We start from the raw sequence: 12,341 nt of genomic DNA, 5'->3' as shown, positions 1-12,341 counted from the left end.
TGAACCTGCCCTAGACCTGGCACTTGACCTGACTGAGCCCTGCTGGTCTCTGCAAGAATGAATCCCTGATTCCCAAGAGGTGCCTCCCAAGTTCCTGGGCCCTTGACAGGCAGAGTGCACCCCTGTTCTGAAGAGGGAGCAATCCAGAGCTTTGAGCTTCTTGCAACCAAGATCTTGCCGTCCGTGATGACTGCCAACGCAAAGCTCAGCTGGATCCAACTAATCACACTACAGCAACCGTCAGAGACAAGTGCAACACCAGATCTGCTCTTCACACTACAGCATCCAAAGCCCGCTGTGACCATGATCAAGGAGGTTTCAGCAATCTCTGCCCACAGTTACAGGCAGGATCTTTGCGCTACAGCGATGACTTTCCACAATGCCCGGACTGCTCAATCTATCAGTTCATATTTTTATAGCGCGGCTTATCGCCCAAGAGGATATCCAGGTGCTGTGTGCAGATTTAAACTGCCATTTCATTTTAATTTTTTTTAAATACTTGTTATTATATTTTGTACATTTACACCCAATCCCCATTACCCCAACCCCCCGCCCCAGCTCAGACCTTCCCAGTACAAACTAAATTCCAGGGATTTCATTTTGTAAAATATTACATCCACACAGACGAAAATTTTCCATTAATGCAGAAAAAAAATATAAAACAACTCTAAACAGGAATTTCACATGGATTACACATTCTCTGTCTGTCTTTGTGACCATTTAAATTACAGATCCCATGTTATGAGTCCCTTTTTACGCTTATTGCGCCCCTTTCTTTTATAGATGGCTACCTCTAGACTACACATAGCCAGTAGCTGAGACCTCCATTGTTGGAACACTGGGGAATTTGGATCAATCCAAGCTGACGCTATACATAATCTGAAAACAGCAATTGCTAGAAATATCAGCCCATGCATGTGTTTTGGACGTTCTGAGTTAGCTATACCTAGCATAATTTCATCAGCAGAGATTTTTATTCTTGTGTTAAATACCTCTGATAAAAAGGCTGAAACATCATTCACTAACTTCGTTAATCCCTCACAAGAAGCAAACATATGTACACTGTCAGCTTCGGTTGACCCAAATCTAGGACATGTTGGTTCCTTTATCAGCCTCCCATTTAGCGATTTTGCATGGAGTATAATATAGAAAAAAGAAGGTTTTATAATATTGAGCCTGTAATTTTGTGGACATTAGATCGGATGGAAATAATGCGAAGGAGTGGTGGATAGTTTCGGCCGAGACCCCAAGTTTAGCCTGCCATTTTGTAATATATTTATCAGTATTGTCCGGGAGACATACATTCAATAAGTCATACATTTCTCCAATTTGTATCTGTATCTTTTTAGCCATGTTCTCCATTAATGGAACTACTTGAAATTTTAATCCGCCACCACCCTTCTTCCAGAGAAAATCCAGAATTTGTAAATATTTTGAAAAGTCCTGATGATCTAGGTTATACTCCATCTGTAGTTCATCAAAAGATTTCAATCCTGAGATAGAGTAAAAACATCCAAGTTGTGTAATCCCTCTCTGAACCCATCTTCCCATACAAGTATCATTAAAAATCCCTGCGAGATTATTATTTTCATAGATTGGCGTCTAATGAGATAATCCTCCGATACCCAATAATTTGCATGTATTATTCCAGACCTTAGAGATGCCAAATAAACACTTATATCTGACTTTCTAAAGTAACTGTCATTCACATGGCGCCACAAGCATCCTCTGGATACAGCACCAAGTAGGAGTTCTTGTGGTGTTGGAATATCCCCGTCATTACATACATCTATCTTAAATAATAAATTAATACAATATTTCAATGTGGTGGCCCAATAATATAGTTTGAGGTTGGGCAATGCCAATACCCCTTTATCTCTTGGTAGGGTGATAAATCATAATGCTCTACGAGGTCTCTTATTTCCCTATAAAAACCTGGAAAACATGCTATCTATATCTTTAAATATTTGCAAAGAAAATTCCAAACAGATTGCTCTGAAAAAATATAAAAATTCTAGGTAAGAAAAGCATTTTAATCAAGTTGCATCTCCCCCCAATAGATAGATGGAGACTGTTATACTGAACCATATCTTTTTTGTATGTTGCATTAGTGGGATGATATTGTCATTAACTAGATTCTCTACGTTGGCGGTTATACTAAAACCCAGATATATAGCTTTCTCTGTTACTCGTTCGTCCCTCATCTCAATTTTACTATTGGGAATAGTCTTAGTTTTGCCTTGATTTAATTTATATCCAGATATCTCACCAAAGATCTTTGCTTCTTCTTCAATTACCCCCATTGAGTTCACAGGGTCACTAGTAACCAAAGCGATATCATACGCATATGCCAACGTTTTTGTTGCTTGGTCTCTTATCCAGATGGATGGAATTAACTCGTTATTATCTAGTCTCCGAATAAATGGATCAATATATAACACGAATAAAAGAGGAGAGCACGGACACCCCTGTCTCGTCCCTCTAGTAATGGGTCAGATACTGACCCAATAACCATTACGATAGCTGACGGGTCCTGATACAACATCTGTATTGCTTTAATAAAAGGTTCCTCGATACCACTCCATGCCATGACAATCCAGAGATATTTCCAGGAGACCCTATTGAAAGCCTTTTCGGCGTCTAATAATAGAAGTGCCGTAGGGTCCCCTGCCACCTCTGCCCAGTCGAACAATGAGATAGCCCTTTGGATATGATCGGTTGTCGCTCTTCCAGGGATAAACCGATGCTGTCGTTTAGATACAATTTTGGGTATGTGCGGGGCTAAACGGGTCGCTAATAGCTTAGCATAAATTTTAGAGCCCCCAGTTATTAACGTTATTGGACGATAAGACCCAAGTTCAGTAGGATCTTTATGGTTTTTTTTTTAAAAACACACAATTTTAGCCATGGACCAAGATCCTAGAGGTCGACTCCCCTGAAATATATGTGCAAACAGGTCTAACAATATCCTTTTTAGCTGCGTGGAAAATTTAACATAACATTCAATGGGAATCCCATCCATGCCCGCCGCTTTACCTGTTGCAAGACTATTTATTGCAAGAAGAATTTCCTCCCACCTCGGAATAGCATCCATACTTTCTATATCATTTGTATCTAATCTTGAGAATCTATCTTGATCGATATATTCCTTGATTAAATCATGTTGTATATCACTATCTTTATACAGATCCAGATAGTATCTGTGAAACGCTGTTCTAATTGCATCAGGATCTGTCCTTAAACCCACTTCTGGATCCCGAATAGCCTTGATAAAATTAGCTGATATTTGTTCTCAGGTACGTACCGCCAGTTGGTGTCCTACCTGTTCACTAAATTCATAAAAAATTTCCTTATGCATTATAGCTCTATCTATGGCCCTTGCCGTTAATACATCAATAATACAATTTTGCGCAATAGCGACCTGCCTTAGTTTATTCCCTCCTGGACAGGTTTTATTAGTTCTTCCTCAGCAGCAGCTAAATTATCCTGAAGTACTTTCACATCTTGTTTGGCTTTTTTATTAGCGTTTAATGAAAATCGAAGAGTTTCACCTCTGATCCTTGCCTTTAGGGCATCCCAAACAGTATCAATGAGTGCTCTTGGTCTTGAGCAGCCTCCTGAAGGTTAGTAGGTCTTCGGTCTGCCGTAGGAGGATGGGTGGGTGTTCCAGGACTTGGCAGCGAGGTGGGAGAATGATCTGCCACTGGTGGTCATTCTCCTGATGCAGGGGACGGTGGCGAGGTTGAGGTCCGCGGAGTGGAGCTGGCGGGTCGGGTGTAGAAGGTGAGCCATTTGTTGAGGTATTCTGGACCGGTGTTGTGGAGGGTTTTGTGTGCGTTGGTGAGGAGCTTGAAGGTGATCCTCCTGTTGACGGGGAGCCAGTGCAGGTCTCTTAGGTGGGGTGTGATGTGGTGTGGGATGTCAAGGATCAGGTGGGCCGAGGCGTGCTGTGTGCTTTGCAGTCATTTCAGTAGTTTGGCCAGGGCTCCCATGTAGAGGGCGTTTTCGTAGTCCAGTCTGCTGCTGATGAGGGCCTGGGTGACCGTTCTTCAAGTGGCGGTGGGGATCCCCTTGTAGATCTTCAGGAGCATGCGGAGGGTGTTGAAGCAGGAGGATGAGATGGCATTGACTTGCTTGGTCATGGGGAGTGTGGAGTCGAGGATGAATCCCAGGTTGTGTGCGTGGTCAGTGGGTGTTGCAGCAGCTCCCAGGGTGGTCGGCCACCAGGAGTCATCCCAGGCTGAAGGCGAGGAGCCAAGGATGGGAACCTCCATTGTGTCCGAGTTCAGCTTCAGCCGACTGTTCTTCATCTAGTCGGCGATGGCTTTCATACCTTCGTGGAGGTTGATTTTGGCAGTGACAGGGTCCTTGGTGAGTGTGAGGATCAGTTGTGTGTCGTCGGCGTAGGAGATGATGTTGAGGTCATGCAGTCTGGCGACGTGGGGGAGTGTGGCCATGTATATGTTGAACAGCGTCAGGCTGAGGGAAGATCCTTGGGGTACGCCACTGATGATCTTGGTGGCTTCGAATCGAAAGGGAGGGAGGCGGACTCTCTGTGTTCGGTCGGAGAGGAAGGAGGTGGTCCAGTCCAGAGCTTTGCCTCGGATTCCTGCGTCGTGGAGGCGGGTGCGTAGGGTGTGGTGGCAGACAGTGTCGAAGGCGGCTGACAGGTCCAGGAGGATGAGGGCCCCGGTCGCATGAGATCACAGAACCTCTCATTGCCCAGTAGTGCTATTTCAAACGTCCATGTTTTCATATTATACTTAGTTGAACGAAGTTCAACAGTTAAGAGAAGAGGATTATGAGCAGAGAGTACCCTTGGTAGCTTTTCTATTGAACGGCTAGCTACTAGTGTATTAGAAACCAGGATATAATCTAATCTTGCATGACTTGCATGTGGATGGGAATAGTACGTAAAGCCACGATCCATCGGTTGTTCTTTTGCCAGCAATCTATCAAACCATAGGTTTGACATACATTTTTAAATGCTTGAAATACTTTTGTCTTCCTGCCCTTGTACTGAAAATCTGGTTCATCTGCCCAGTCACGTGGTAAATGAAGATTAAAATCACCACAGATTATTACTTGAGAGGCCAATGAACAAGCTCATTAGATATGTGATCCAGTACCTCTGGGTCATCACTAATCTTACTATATATCGTACAGATAGTCATTTTCGCTCCATTATTCTATTGACACCCTGCGATAACCCATCGTCCGTATTTATTGGATAAAGAACGAGTGAATTGAATCCCACCCCCTTTCGCCAATATAGCAACACCCTTTGTCCTTACTCCTTGTGTTGAGGCCGTAATCACCCTGAAGCCCAATTTACAGACGCGGCCCGTGGAGGGAGTTCTGTGGGGCAGGAGGCGGTGCGGGGGAGGGGCAGGGTGGGGGTGGTAAACAACAGAATATGGATAATTGCAGGTAAGTAGACAGTTTAATAAATAAAACGAATTTCGTAGCGCGCGCTGCATCGCATTTTGTGATGCAGGGTGCGCTACGAAATTCATTGTATTTATTAAATTGTTTACTTACCTGCAATTATCCATATTCTGTTGTTTACCACCCCCTACCCTGCCCCTCCCCCGCACCGCCTCCCTACCCCACCGAACTCCCTCCACGGACCGCGGCTGCCAATTTATTTAGTAGATGTGTTTGAGAACCCTCAATGTGTGTTTCTTGTACAGAAAGGATATTAGCCCCCGTTGATTGTAAACCAACAGACACTCTTTGTCTTTTTTTGTCATCATTAGGACCACAAATATTGATAGTCAAACTTTTTAGTTTAGCCATTTAGCTATACTGATACTTTCCCATCCCTAGTATACATTTCATTATCCTCGCTGTCCTGATTCCATTTAAATACTTTATCCCCTTATTTATTGTTTCAATATCAGCATTGAATTTTTTTTCTTGAGTCACTGTTACCCCAGGTCTGTTAAACTGCCATTTTAACCTGTCAAATTAAACCACTTGCCAGGCTGAAACCTTCCCTTTTCATACATATAAATCACCCAAAGGGTAGGCCCTAAACAGACCATAGGGTAGGGTGCCGTCTATTTAGAAAGTTGAACATGTACTTTTAAATTTTACATGTCCTGCTCGTGGAAAACTACTAACTTTGCTCTTCACTACAATAAGGCCTATCTCTCCCAGTGAATAACATTGAGTTACGTTATTACATTTATTAAGATATACTATTTGATTGGGAGTAGGAAGACATGCCATGTTATCACTTAAATTAACTGTTATTTAAAAAACATATTTATTGGTAACTTCAGATTTTAAGTCGCAGTTCTGAAAATGTCACTTTTAGAAAGTTCGTAGTAAGAGGTTGGGTCAATTTTATCAGCAAGGTTGGACCACTTCAAGCATACAATAACATCAATATACCTTGTCTTGTAAAATAAGGTGCCTTGTCTTTGTTTAGTTAATTAGTTGGTATAATAACCCCTTTACATGCTTAATCCTAGGGCTTTGGACAATTAGGGTACATTAGGGAACTCCTTCTGTTTAAAACTGTGGGCATGTTATGCACTGTTAAAAATTGTTTTTGTTTGTATACGTAATGATTTTGTCTGAATCAGATGAGGGAAGAATAGGCTCATAAAACTTTTGGCTATGTCATCCAATGTTTATGGTTTGATACATAAAATGAGTTCTGCTCTTCAAGATGACACAATGACAATCTGTGACGCTCGCACTGCTCCTTGTAGACTCCTCCACCCCCGAACTGGACTCTTTGCACCAGACTTTGACAAAGTAACTTTTAAGTGGGACTAACCTGGGCCCTGTATCTGACCGACGCTCCTTCACAGTCACCCTGAACTTGCGACTTTCACACTTGCACAACAAGATAATCTCAAGTAGTGCTTTGTGTTTTAGGGCACTATACTTATTTTAAATCTTTGAAATTGCATATCTCTGGTTCTATTGATTGGATTTTTGTTGTTTTGATGGCAAATAATTAATTAAATTGCACTCTTTTTTTCTTAATTAGAGTGGGATTTGTCTTGTGTAATGTTTTTACGTTATTACTGTTAAAGTGCTGCATAAATCCTTTACATATTGCCTCTAAGTTAAGCCTGACTGCTTGTATTGCAAATTGCCAGACGGTAAAGCACAGGTTAATTTAAGGACATTTGTGGTTCACCCTGAAAAGGATTATGTATTTTGCCTGAAAAGGTCTCACACCTCCCTCAACCAACAATTTCTTACATTAGGGAATTAGCAGTTATTTCTTCTCTGATGTTTATTTGCACATTTGATGCATAACACAACATACCTGCACACATGTAGTTACTGAAACAAAGGTGATGTGTCATTGGTTGCATTACTGATCCTGCACCACAATTCATTCTTTAACCCCTTGGCCGCGGCGGTAATTCCGCCGCGGCGCTAGGGGGGACCGCGCAGCGCCGCCATGCTCGTGACGGAACCACTCCGTCACGAGCCGCGGTGGCGCTGTGCTTGTGACGGAATGGTTCCGTCACACCCCGCCCGCTCAATAGAACGCGCCGCGCAGGTGCGAAATCAGCACCGCGCAGGCGCGGCCCCCGGGCCGTGACGGAACCATTCCGTCACCAGCACAGCACCACCGTGGCTCGTGATTGAATGGTTCCGTCACGAGCATGCATGGGGTTAAAGGTCAATAATCTCTGTGTGGTCTTTCAATATGTGCTATGTTCAGAAAATGCAAGAATAAAAAATGATTAACATCATTCTCATATTAAATGACCTGCCCTCAGGTTACAGTCAAAATTATCTTTATGCACTAACCCCACCTGCCCCATAAAAAATGAAGAGACATGCTTGAGGAATCTGCCATATATCATGTGTGTTTGGATAAGCAAAAAGCCTCTTACTATGTGAGCAGATTTGTGTTCCCAAAACTATATTATAACTTTATACCTCACTATTGATCATTGTATTTGGTAGAAACATATGCAATTATAAGACCACCAGTTTTGTTGTAAATCACATTTAAATGTGATTGTAAATTTGCATCATATTATATAAACAAGGCTATGTTTTCAGCAAAAACACATTCATAATGGTATCATTAGCCAACATATTTTCTAGCACGCGATAAACATTCATCACTGTTTCAAGCCCAATCTGAAGTGCACCTAATTATAAAAATGACAATTTATTTAAATAGGTGACTTAAAGGATTTCAGCAGGTGAGAGCATAGTGCTCCCCTATGTTTCCCAAGGATTCTAAAGTGATAATCATTGTAATTAGTTTCCTATGGGTTGCACTGCCTTTTTAGCTCCCCAGGAACTCGAAGCAAAGTTGAATGTCTTGATTGCTATGAGTACCACCAGCCACGCGGCGAGTGTGATTAACTCACACCCTACCGCATAAAAGCATCTAACGAGATCTCAGACCCGATAGGCCGATTTGCATGGGGTTTGCTTTTTCTTACTCAAGGTGGTATGTAAACACACCAATATTGTTCTTGTAGGGCCACCTGGCCTCAGGACTCCTCTCCTTTCTTCAAGAAGCTATAAAGAGCTCTGGATCTATCTTCCTGTCCTAGCTTCTGGTAGTCTCCTGCAGCATCAATCCAATTTCTATGTTAAGCTAATCCAACAGTATATTTTTATCCAAAGTGTAATTACAGTCAAGCACTACAGTCTCACACTTTAGTAAAAAACACGAAGAGAATACCGTTTTTTAGATGCAAATTAAATTATAAGTGCCATACAGGCCACAGCCAATATATAACAGATCTCATCTGTGGCAGACCTACTTGCACGTATATACAAGGCTAAGCCAGACAACAGTCTTCTTCACTCAACCCGCACACCTCTACATACAAATGGGCACATGTGTTCGCATGTAACCAATGCAGGACATTTAACCCCAATTGTGCAACAGTAGACCTTACTTTAAAAGATGGGCACTGGCAAATACAGCTAAAAACATGTTGACATAAACCTACTGTGGATGAAATTCCATTAGAGGATCTCACAGCAGAGATGCATAAACTAAGACATCCAAAAACAAAATGATCTGAGAGAGTTAAGTGGGTCAGAACCCACTTCCTCTGCCCAGATATGAATTTTCAGACAGTAGTACTAAGCATGCCAGTACTTGGAGTTTCACCAGCCTTAATAAAGTCATGGATTTATGAGTACTAGTACTAGACCTTTCAGCCTTAGGTTGATCTTCCTCCAAACATTTTGTCTGCTTGTCTCCAATTTTGCTGATCTCATTTTTGTTGATTTTAGGACTATGTGCACTTTACCATTGCTAACCAGTGCTAAAGTGCGTGTGCTATCTCCCCTAAACATGGTTTTGATGGGAATATCCACAGTTGACATATTTACTTTACCTATAAGTAAATGCAGTCCGTCTCTTTCCTTTCTGCTCGCCGAAGGTTCATCTTGGATGTGGAGTGCAACAGGGCCCGCCCTTTCTCCTATCCTTTTCAATCTCTATACTCGTCCCTTGGTACACTCTCTTCAACAGAGAAAGGTGAAGATCTACAATTATGCTCATGATTTGCAGCTGATATTCACAATTGACAACACGCTAGAATCAATAATCTTCAAAACACCATGCTTAATACACAGGATAGGATGGACAACCATCAACTGAAATTGAACTCTGATAAAACCGGGTTAGAGGTGACAAAGAACAAACTTCAACTTTGGAACTCATCTTTCTGGCCTCAGGAGATGGGTGCTCCTCCTCTCCCCAAAAAAATGGTGAAACCTCAGATAGGTGCAGTGACCTCATCCTGCTTCCAGCAGCTTCAGAAAATAAAAGAAAATAATAAGATTCTTTACCTTCGAAGCGATCATCCAAATCATAATCGCCTAAGAATTGTTCCGTATTGACTTTGCCAATACTCTATACTTGAGACTTCCCTCTGGCCTTGTGCATAGCCTGCAGATAATACAAAATCAAGCAGAAAGGCTGATATTTGAGCAGCCAAGATTCTGCTACATTAAATCCTTAAAAAAAAATCTGCACTGGCTTCTGATACTTAAGAGGTCCATTTTCAAAACAGGGTGGCTTTTCTTTAAATCTCTCCATGGTTAAAGCCTGGCTTTCTTATCTTCTGAAATTCAGTGCTATGTTCCTAACCACCAGCTCAGTTTTGCACACCTAAATCTACTGGTTGTTCCCAGAAGCAAAAGAAAGAGATTGGGGAAGCCAGGTTTTATGTGTCTGCTTCTCATATGTGCAATTGAAATAAGATTCTCTGTAAACTATGAGAGTTTTGGAAAACAATTGAAAACTTGGCTGTTCAAACAAGCTTATGAATACAACGATAAGTAACAGCCTCTTTCTACCTCAGCGCCAAGAGACCTTTTTGGTGGACGTGCGCTCTACAAGTGATCATTAATATAACATAACATCCCTAGTAAAGTGCACGATCTGAGCCCAGGGCCTGCCAATTAAATGCAACTAGTGAACCTACAGAACTAATTGTGTCTCCCACTTAAGTAGTCCTTTAAACACATGTTAGGCCTGCCACTACAGAGTCTGTGTGTGCAGTTTGCACTGCCATGTCGACCAGGCATTTAAAACCCCTTGCCAAGTCTTAAACTTCAATTTTATATTACATATCAGTCACCCCTACGGTATATATTTATTTAAGAAGTTTTATATAGCGCTAGTTCCACCCGGGGGTATCAGAGCGCTTTACATTTGCATAATCATAACTATGGAATATGGTAGACCCTAGGTAGCGCATAGTGAAGGGTGCTGTGTAATTGAAAGGTTGTACATGTACTTTTAAGTTGTACTTGTCCTGGTAGAGAAAAACTCCCATTTTCAGGTTAGCATTGGGGATTTCTTTTTACCTTTAATAAGCTGTAACTCCCAATTGAAAGGAGGTAGAACTGCCATATTTTGCACTTGTGAAAATGTAATGATTAATCCTCTTTGATGCTAAAGTCGAATTTATCACGACAATTAAAAAAATGCCTCTTTTAGAATGATGCAAAAAGAACAGATGATTGATGTAATGCTGAACAAATCAAACATTCACCCCCAGTCATAGATCTGGGTTTAATCCATCATGTCTTTGCTACCTACACCACCCCAGTGTTAATGCTCTTAGCCCTGTGTGCCTGCGGTCTGTCTCAAATACACATCTGGGATGGGTGACAGCTGGACTTTGTGCATTCCCCCTAGACAGCCACACACAAAGGGAACTAAGTTGTGACTTGCTGGGCATTGATGGGTCATCCTGAGAGGATGGGACTGCTTAACCTCCTATTGTGAGTCTGGAGCCAGTGCAGGAAGGGACCTCTGTGCACTTCAAAGCCAATATTAGAAATCTCCCCTACTTCAAAGGCACCAGTAGATATAACTACTTGACTTCTGATCCTACCACTTCAGTATACTTCCCAGGGTCCAGGACTGGGTTGGCACCACTTGGCAGGGCAGACTCACAGATGGCAGAGTTCAGGTACTGTAGCAGGTGAGTTGGAAGTTTTTTATATCCCTGAGATTTCAATCAAGAGGCAAGCCAGCAGGCCCCAGCACTCACTCTGGTTCTGGGTTGAAGTAGTGTGGGTCCAGTCCTTCTCCCCCAGAAAAGAGGGCAGCAAACAGCACAGTAAGAAAGCTATTCTTCCAGGGCAGCAGTCCTGCAGGGTGGCAGTCCTGTAGCAGCACAGCAGTCCTTCTACCTGGAAGAGTATCCACGTGTTCAGTATATTTCTGACTTCCACATCAAGGGTGACACCGTACTTTCCAAAGGAAACTGATCATCAGGTAAAACATCTCCAGATGCCCCCAAAATTCAAAGAAAAAGGCAGGAGGAAAGTTTTCTTTCATGATGGATAGCTCATAGTGGATAACCCTGGGCAATGAACTTCGCTATGCTCTCGGAGTTTGCGGACATTTGTTTTCTACGCATTACATGAAAATGATGTAGTTAGGCAAAAAATTCACTCCCACACGTAGCGGAGTCAGCTTCTAAGCTGCATCCACAAATGCTTTGATAAAGATCTTTACATGTTTAAAACCATATAACCGATTCACAAAAATGAACTTTGAGATTGAAATATCAGGCAATGAGAGTGGTGATGATTTTGAGGTCCCTCGTAACCTAGGGGGAGGAACAAGCAGATGCCTTGAACACAAAGAGCATAAGCAGATCATGCTGAACGATTCAGTGGTGGTCCCATCCTCTTAGGACCACCCCAAGCACAGTTATTATGGGCAAAAATACAATCCCAACCAAAGGCCCTGCAAAGCATTATGGGATGAGGTTAGCAGTGGGCAGTGAATATTATAGTATTCAATATCAAAATAACTCTACAAAGAGCTACAATTCAACTTGTTGTTACTAGGTGTCCCTCACGAA

General features: G+C 42.2%; 1 protein-coding gene across 1 annotated transcript in view; it reads right to left on the bottom strand.

Moving 5' to 3' along the window:
* The window catches only part of MGAT4C (MGAT4 family member C), a 1,165,419-nt gene that overhangs the window by 811,769 nt on the left and 341,309 nt on the right, over positions 1-12,341 (bottom strand). The window lies entirely within an intron of this gene.

Source organism: Lissotriton helveticus, chromosome 1_1 (assembly GCF_964261635.1).
Source record: "Lissotriton helveticus chromosome 1_1, aLisHel1.1, whole genome shotgun sequence".
Taxonomy (NCBI): domain Eukaryota; kingdom Metazoa; phylum Chordata; class Amphibia; order Caudata; family Salamandridae; genus Lissotriton; species Lissotriton helveticus.
The sequence above is the reverse complement of the archived record's forward strand: the minus strand, read 5'-3'. Positions and strand labels throughout refer to the sequence as shown.